Raw genomic sequence first — 7,972 nt, 5'->3', positions numbered from 1 at the left:
CAAATCACACTGCCACGTGTGTTCCTATGCAACAATTTTGCATGTTCTTCACATGTACCCCAAAACCTAAAATGCAATAAAATAAATAAATGGGGGAAAAAAAAAGAAAAAGTTAAATTTCTCCACTGGACTTGGGTATGCAAGTATAAGTAAAAATTTGTGGAGCTTGTAGTTTGTTGATAAAGAGGAAAAATGATTGTGTTAAATTAAAAAAAAAACTGTTAAGGAGAAAAATGAAAGGATACTGAGCACACATAATTACAATGCTATTAAAGATCAATATCAGACATTGTATATGAATCAAAAGTAAAAGTGCCCAAGAATCTCTAAAAGCTTAATAAATTTGTCTACGTAAAAATTAAAAAAAAAATCTTATGTTTTAACCTTCCATTGACTAAATAAGCTTTCTGACAAGCTTCTGAGTATTTGGAGAATAGAGATGGAATCTTTCTTTTTCTGTATCACCTATAACGCACAGCACTTCACACATAAAAATAGGCACGATAAATACTTCCAGATTTCATTTGGAAAAATATAACCATAAGTCCAAACAGTGTGCTTCTATTTGGCCTTACAATTCCAGGCAAAACTTTTAAGTAAGGAGGTTTCCTTTGATTACAGCTCTTACTACATTCAGGTTAATCCACAGAACCTTGCCCCTGGGTATAAAATGCAAGACCTAAGTGTATTCCAATTGAGTTTCATTTATTCATGGTTTTAATCACGAAATCGTTGAATAGCTTTGGCATCAGAAACATGAAGAAAACCATGATGCATATATTTGACAGTTTTTTTTTTTAATATTATGAGAAGTTTTAGTCTCTTGAGGCTACACAGAATTACTCTCCCCTTTTTCAAGGGAGACTGTCTCTGTCCTCATCCTTTATGGAAACTCCATGACACCAGTTTAAAATCAGAGATGGGCATATGAGGTATGCATTATAAGAACCCTAAAAAATGCAAAATATTTCATACCTATCCTCAGTTGATGAGTGCTTACCTTTGACGTGTTGCAAGTTTATTTATGGAGCCCAAATTCTGAGAGTGAGTACTGTTTTGTCAAAGCCTTGTATGACATTCCCCTGATTAGGACTGTGCATGGTGATTTGTTTTCAGCAAGGGTGCTGGCATGATGTGCCATCATTATTCAACATCTCATCTGAGCCCTGGCAGATCCTTCAGAGCTGTTATGCATAGGCAAGTTCTAGGCATATTTAATGTGCTTTACCAATGGTTCATATTTTTTATCACTACAAAATAAACTTAACTGCATAAAGATTATGAACACAAAAAATAATTCTAACCATGTTTTGTTTCCCTTTTCATTTTTTAAAATCTCCTTGTGTCAATTGTATTTATTTATAGAAAGAATATATATATATATATTTCCTTTAGTTGTTAGAAGTTTTAGATAAGCGTGCTTCAGTAAGAAGGGAGGGAAGGAAGGCAAGGCGTTTTATCTCCTGAATGCTGTTTTCCTTCTGTTTTCAACAGTTTTCTCTGCACTGTTGGCAGGCAGCATGATGTAGTATGAACTCCGAGAAATTTAGGCCCTGAGTTGTGATTCTGCCGTGTACTAGACATGTGACCTTGAGCAAGTCACCTCGGTTTCTGATATAATAATGTTCACTCTAATGCTACGCCATAGATGAAGTCATAGTATCACTTTGAAGTCTATAAAAAGCAGTGAAAATACAAGGGTGTCTGTTTCCTTTCTCTGTTTGGTGCCCTTTGAATGCTCTTAAAATTGATTTTTGTTTATTTCTTTTAATGCTTCTCTGAAAAATCCTTTTGCTCACCTCTTGAGAGCACCTTAATGCATTTGTGCTTTTGATCAACTACACATTTTTATCTCTAAAACTTTGCCCCTAGCGCCTTTTATGAACATGCGTCTCTGTTCTTCCCCCTCTTTTTCCTCCACTTCTTCATTTCTTTTCCTATTGCCTCTGCCCTCACCAGACTCTTGTCTCCTTTTTCACATCACAATTTTTTTCTCCTCTTACCCACCTGTTTCTTCTTTCAGTCTCTATTTTGCAAAAGCCAAAAATACCTAAAATTCTAAAATTAATTCATACTCCTCCATGGACATGCTTCATGTGCTCATTCCTGAAACCGTAGTCTTTCCATATACTTCTCTAGAGCATCCTCCCCTCCTCCTGGGGCTTGACTAGTCGCTCCTGCCGGTGAATTTCTCCCTGCCTCTGGACCCAGTGGATGCTTATTCCCTTATATGTGAATGACTCCTGTTGAACTTGCTGTTATTGCCAGGCAGGGAGATATGCATGTGTGTATGTGCATGCACACACATAGCAAGCATAACAATAAGCTTGTACATTTGTGGCTTGTGTCCATATTGACAATGCCAAACATCGATCCTCACAGCAAGTCTTTGCCATGATCTAGGATAATTACAATCTTATCCATTTATACAAAAAAGGAAACAGAGCCTGAGTGAGAGGATGACTTGAAAAGGCTGGCTAAGTGAGCAAGTTGGGACTTGAAGTCTTGTTTTCTCACTCTGCATCTCGTGTGACTGGCCATGAAGGACTTGTCAGTTGCACCCTGTGAAGTAGTAGGCAGATGGTTACATTCCAAGGTGGCTAGAATGATGTTAAGTTGTTTTGCTCTCAACGAATACTGCAGGGTGCTTCTGTGTTGAACCAGAGGGGCTCAGTGGAAATAAAATTTTACAATTAGCCAATAAGGGGCAGTTCGAGGTACTTCATTCTGCAACTCTTATTGGCATTATGATCAATGAGATGATATTTACAGCAAGTCAGAGAATAAGAGCGTCTGGGACGTCATCCCTTCTCACTCTCACCCCACTGCCATCTCCTGTTCCCTATTCTCATTTTGTCTCTATTCTCGCTGTTGTCATCTTCTAGCAAGTGAATGAGTCTGTGACATTTATAAAGTGCTCCTGTAGATAGAGGACTGCATTTTATCCAGGGGAGACTTACAAAGGGAAGAAGATACAAAGAAGATATGATAGAAGATATGGCCCCTTGGGTGAAAAATGTTCATGGTCTATTCTTTCTTGATAGAAAATGCAACTTAAAACTCAGGAGTAGATTTTAATGTCAAATAGCGTGAAGACTGACTTTTTCTCCCCCACGACAATCTGCAAAGCTTCTGGCAGCAAATAACTTCAGCATTCAGTCAAAAGGCAAACACTGAGACAATTTCCCAAGTTCTAAGCCTGACTGTTTCACATAAAGAATCAATTAAATAGCAACTACCAATAGAAGCAATGAAATACCATGGTATTGACAGAACTGATTTAGATGTATGCGTACCTGTATTTCAAACAAGATTCTTGTCCAATTATGACATGATCTTCCTTCTCCAGGCAATTAATGAATCCCTGAGAATTTCCTTTGAATGGATGATTTCCATCTGTCTCCTTGCAGTATAACCACTTCCATGCATTCTGATTTATTTTTAGTTCTACTAACAGTTGTAGTTTGTCTTCAAAATAGGAATTGCATTATTCTAACGTCTGGGGGTAGGCAGCTTTTCTGTATTGCTGCCTGCCAGGAGACCATGTATTTATGTACATTTGCTTCATGTATTTATGTACATTTGCATAGCTGACTCTATGATAGGCTGAAGTGAAAGAAGATCAGGTTTGATGGAGGTAGCAATTCTAAAAGGAAATAATGTAAGCAATCTGTCAAGGCTATCTGTAATCACTACTACACTTGAGAAAACACACTGCATTTCCTGAACAGCATTAAGTTCTGACAGCTGTAAAAGTCACACACATTTATTCCTGCTGCACATCAAGATTTACTGGACAGGTTTACTTCAACCATCATGTCAAGCTGGCAAAGTAGGAGAGGGGAAAAGAGGAAAACATGTTCACTGCATTCATAGCTCTAAAGTTAGTGGCTTAAAAAAATGCACTCCCTTTTGTGCATGGTTCATGAAAAAAAGCAGTGCCCCAAGTTATACCAAGGTTGTCAAGGTGACTCCAAGATTAGTTTCTTCACCGAATGGCTCTGCATCTATCCACACATGCAGTTGATGCTTCTTGGGACCCTGTTTTAGGAGCTCCAGGTCTCAAGGGACATGTTCTTGAGATATTTCTACCCTGGCACTATGGTCAGTCACTATACAGTGGGGTTTTGTGCCATAAAACTTAACTCAGAGTTGATGAACTCATGCCTTTAGCAAGAGCAGGTAGGAAGTGAGCAGAAAGCAAGAGGTAGAAGATGTGGATTGAGGAGGAGAAAGAAGAGGTTGTAAACTGAGATTCTGAAGAGGCAGCCTGAAGGGGAACCTCAAAGGTCTGTCAATTTTACTTTTAACTAGTTAGGTCTTGATCAAATTTATAGTTCACGATTTTGAGGGAAGGGTATGTGGCACAGTTCCCTTGTCACAGCACTGGTTCTTTGTGACTTTGTCCTTTGCATGTCATCTCCTGGAACAGCCACATAGCTACTGTATGTGCTGGAGAGGCAAGCACAGCATCCCCTTTTGATGTGGACACTGAGGTGGCAGTGTTAAGTTGCTCCCCGTCGGTGCCATCTGGGGCTCAAGAGTCTTCCCTTGGGGCTGTATAGGGAGCTGAACACAGCCACCTGCTTTCAAAACTTTTCTTTAAGAAAAGTCTTCTAGCATTTCTATTCTCATTAGAAATCTTGGAGGTTTCATTTTTTTCCTTCCAGTAATTATGACTTTTAATATTGAATTAGAGGTGATGCTATTAATATTTTGGAATTATAAGATTTGAATGGTCATAGTGTAAATTTAAAAAGAGAAATGATGAGACACTTACTGCAAAAGAAGTGTCTGGAAGCACAACCATAAGGAATGAAAGAATATAAAACCCGTCTGACACCCCACATAGCCATTCACTCTGGAATTTGCACTTGCTGTTCCTCTTGACAAGAGATCGTGAAACTCAATGATTCCCGAATTCCATCATCTTTCAACCTGAATCAAAATAATTAAGTATAAATTACCCTTGGCCATATGACCGAAGGGTAAAAGAAACCCTTTAATTTCATAGAATTTTATTAAAAAGATCCTTACAAAAAGGTAACAAAAGAAGTTGTGCATCCGTCAGGGTGTTCAACGAGAGACCTATGGCAGTTGCGAGAACCAAGTGAGGCCAGATTTAATGTTCCCATTCAAGTGTTTGATATTTTTATTCATGTAAGAAAAATGCCCGTGCTGAAAAACAGTTTGAGGCAATAAACAACAATATGGTGAAAACTGTGAATTTCAAGCAGTTTGTAATGAGTCTAGTTTCCACAGGCCACTTTGGCAGCATCCTGCAAAAACCCCTGAGAGTTCAATTTAAAATCTGTAAAAGAAAACTGGGTTTCAAGTCCCTGGAGTTCGCCAGTGGGGAAAGTTTATCTTAAGGGAGGAGATGTAAGCCTGGAATAATAGGCATCCTGTGGTGTGACTGAAAACCAGGTGACATGAGGGAGAGAGTTGTCTACAGACCCTTTAGAAGCAACGCAGAAAGCCCAGAACAGCATGAGGAGCAGCCAGTCACCAAGGCGGGGGTGGGAAGAGGCCAGACATGAAGAGCCTGGGGGAAGAGGATAAGCAGCAGACTTGGGATGCAAAGGCTTGGACTCCTATACAACCACTTCAGTGACTGTGAAGAAAACCCAGCCAGGCACGGTGGCTCGTGCTGTAATCCCAGCACTTTGGGAGGCCGAGTCAGGTGGATCACTTGAGGTCAGGAGTTCGAGACCAACCTGGCCAACATAGTGAAGCCCCATCTCTACCAAAAATATAAAAAAATTAGCCGGGCATGGTGGTGTGCACCTGTAATCCCAGCTACTTGGGAGGCTGAGGCAGGAGAATCACTTGAACCCTGGAGGTGAAGGTTGCAGTGAGCCAAGATTGTGCTACTGCACTCCAGCCTGGGGCAGAGCAAGACTCTGTCTCAGATAAAAAAAAAAAAAAAAAAGGAAAAACCCAAGGAGCAGAGCTAGAATGATAGGAGCAGGCATGAGAAAAGAAGACAAAAGGGAAAAAATTATTTTGTATTGATTTAAGAGAGGCGGCTTTCAACCCAAGGGCATTTACCAAGGGAAGATGTGTGGAGAGCCAGTGTCACAGCACACATGAAGCATGGTCCAGCAAAATCACATGGGCGGGGACATCCTCAACAAGTCAATGGTGTAAGTCCAAGACACATAGTTTTGACAATTGAAATTCATAAAAATAAGATGTGTGCTATGCTTCAGCTTTCTCCTGAAGAACTAGCTGGAGATGGAGCCAAGCCTGCCGGAGCAGCTCAGTGGTGGCTCCCCCTAGCTGCAAAAAATTTTAAAAACACAATTCATTACCATCAAATGGAAAGAGTAAACCTGGGAGAAACAGTGCTCTAATTGATATAGACATAATGAGAAGAAACAATTATCATGCAAAAGTGACTGCAAAGTTGGGAAGTTTAGGATAGGAACATGAATTCAAACCATGGCAAGGGAAGATGTGGTCAGCAAGTCTTCACTAGCATTTTATTTGGAGGACAAGACAAAGTTTCAATGAATATAGGCAATAGCCAAAAAAAAGAGAAAAAAAAAATCAACTAAAGAAATCATCAATGTAACTGACAACTAAGAAATGTTCTTATTCTTATAACCATAGACGTATCATAGACAATGCCATTTTTCCCTACCATTTTTCCCTTATGGGAAAAATGATCAGGAAGGCTATCTTTGTGTAAACTATCTCAAATTGTCCACGGAGACAATTTTTCTCTAGTTATGACAGATTTACAAGAATTAAGTCTTGTGTACCTGTTTGGGAATGTCTGTGGCAGTAGGTTTCAATAACATTTAGACAATAGTGGAAATGAAAGGCTCAGAGACTCAAGGGACATTAATAATGATAATTTTAAAAGAAGAGAGGGAAAAGTTTAAAAACTGTTACCTCCACTGTTGAAAGTAATTTTTGAAAGGTCGCTTAGGGACTCCTGAATTCAGAATTTATGACCCCTTCTCAATTCAATTTCTATTCAATTGGCTGGATTGGTTTCCTCTGAAGATGTCCTTTCTTTCAAATTTGTTTCTTTACACCTCTCCAGATATCCACACATCTAGTTCTAACCTCCGTAGTATGATTTAATCCAAGTCTTCAGCCACCCATTATCGTTTACTTGCTGAGAGCCTAGAAATCTAGAGAAAGGGATAAGCATAGAGGTGCATACATGGCGTAGGTTATAAGGAGTTGGTTGAGTGAAGAGGTGTGGAAATGGCACAGCTGGCAAGAGATGCGAGCTTGCCGGCTTGGGGATGTGGAGTGGCAGGTGGTGTGGTGAGGGCGTCAGGAGTGCAGGGTGTGGGCAGAGCTCCTGCTTCTGCAGGTCAGAGGGTGGGCAGTGATGCAGAGGTGGGTGGGTGGGTTTGGGTTTGGGTCAGAAAGGGCCCTTCATGCCCTGTAAGGAGCTGGGTTTGGATTGTAAAGGGATCTTTCAAAGGGTTTTAATGAGAGTTGTGATATACTTGGATTTATCTTTTAGAAAAATTACTTTGGCGGCAGAGAGGAGGATGGACTGAAAGGGGCTCAATTTGGAAGGCAGGGATCCATGAGAATGCTGCTGCAGGGACCTGGGGGGAAGTGTTGTAAAGCCTAAACTAAGGTCCTGGCAGGTTAGGTTTAAGAGGTCAAAATTTGGAGTGGCACTTAGCGGAGTGAATTGGGAGAGATTTATCATTAATTGGACATGGGGGTGGCAAGGGAGATGGAGGGATCAAGGGTGACTCTTAGATTTCTGACAAGGAAAATTGAGCAGATGGTGACATTTCTCATCAAGAGGACAGCATAATGGAAGTGAGTTTTCAGGAAGAGATGGTAAATTCAGATGATCCTCACTGGTGCGCGCTCTCTCTCTCTCTCTTTCTCTCTCTCTCTCTCTCTCTCTCTCTCTCTGTCTGTCTCTGTCTCTCCTGGGCACACATACAACACCATCATGCTCTTGCTGGGGGAAAAACAAGTTATATTC

This window comes from Cebus imitator, unplaced genomic scaffold (assembly GCF_001604975.1).
Source record: "Cebus imitator isolate Cc_AM_T3 unplaced genomic scaffold, Cebus_imitator-1.0 Scaffold49, whole genome shotgun sequence".
NCBI classification, from domain to species: domain Eukaryota; kingdom Metazoa; phylum Chordata; class Mammalia; order Primates; family Cebidae; genus Cebus; species Cebus imitator.
Note: the sequence above shows the minus strand (reverse complement) of the source record.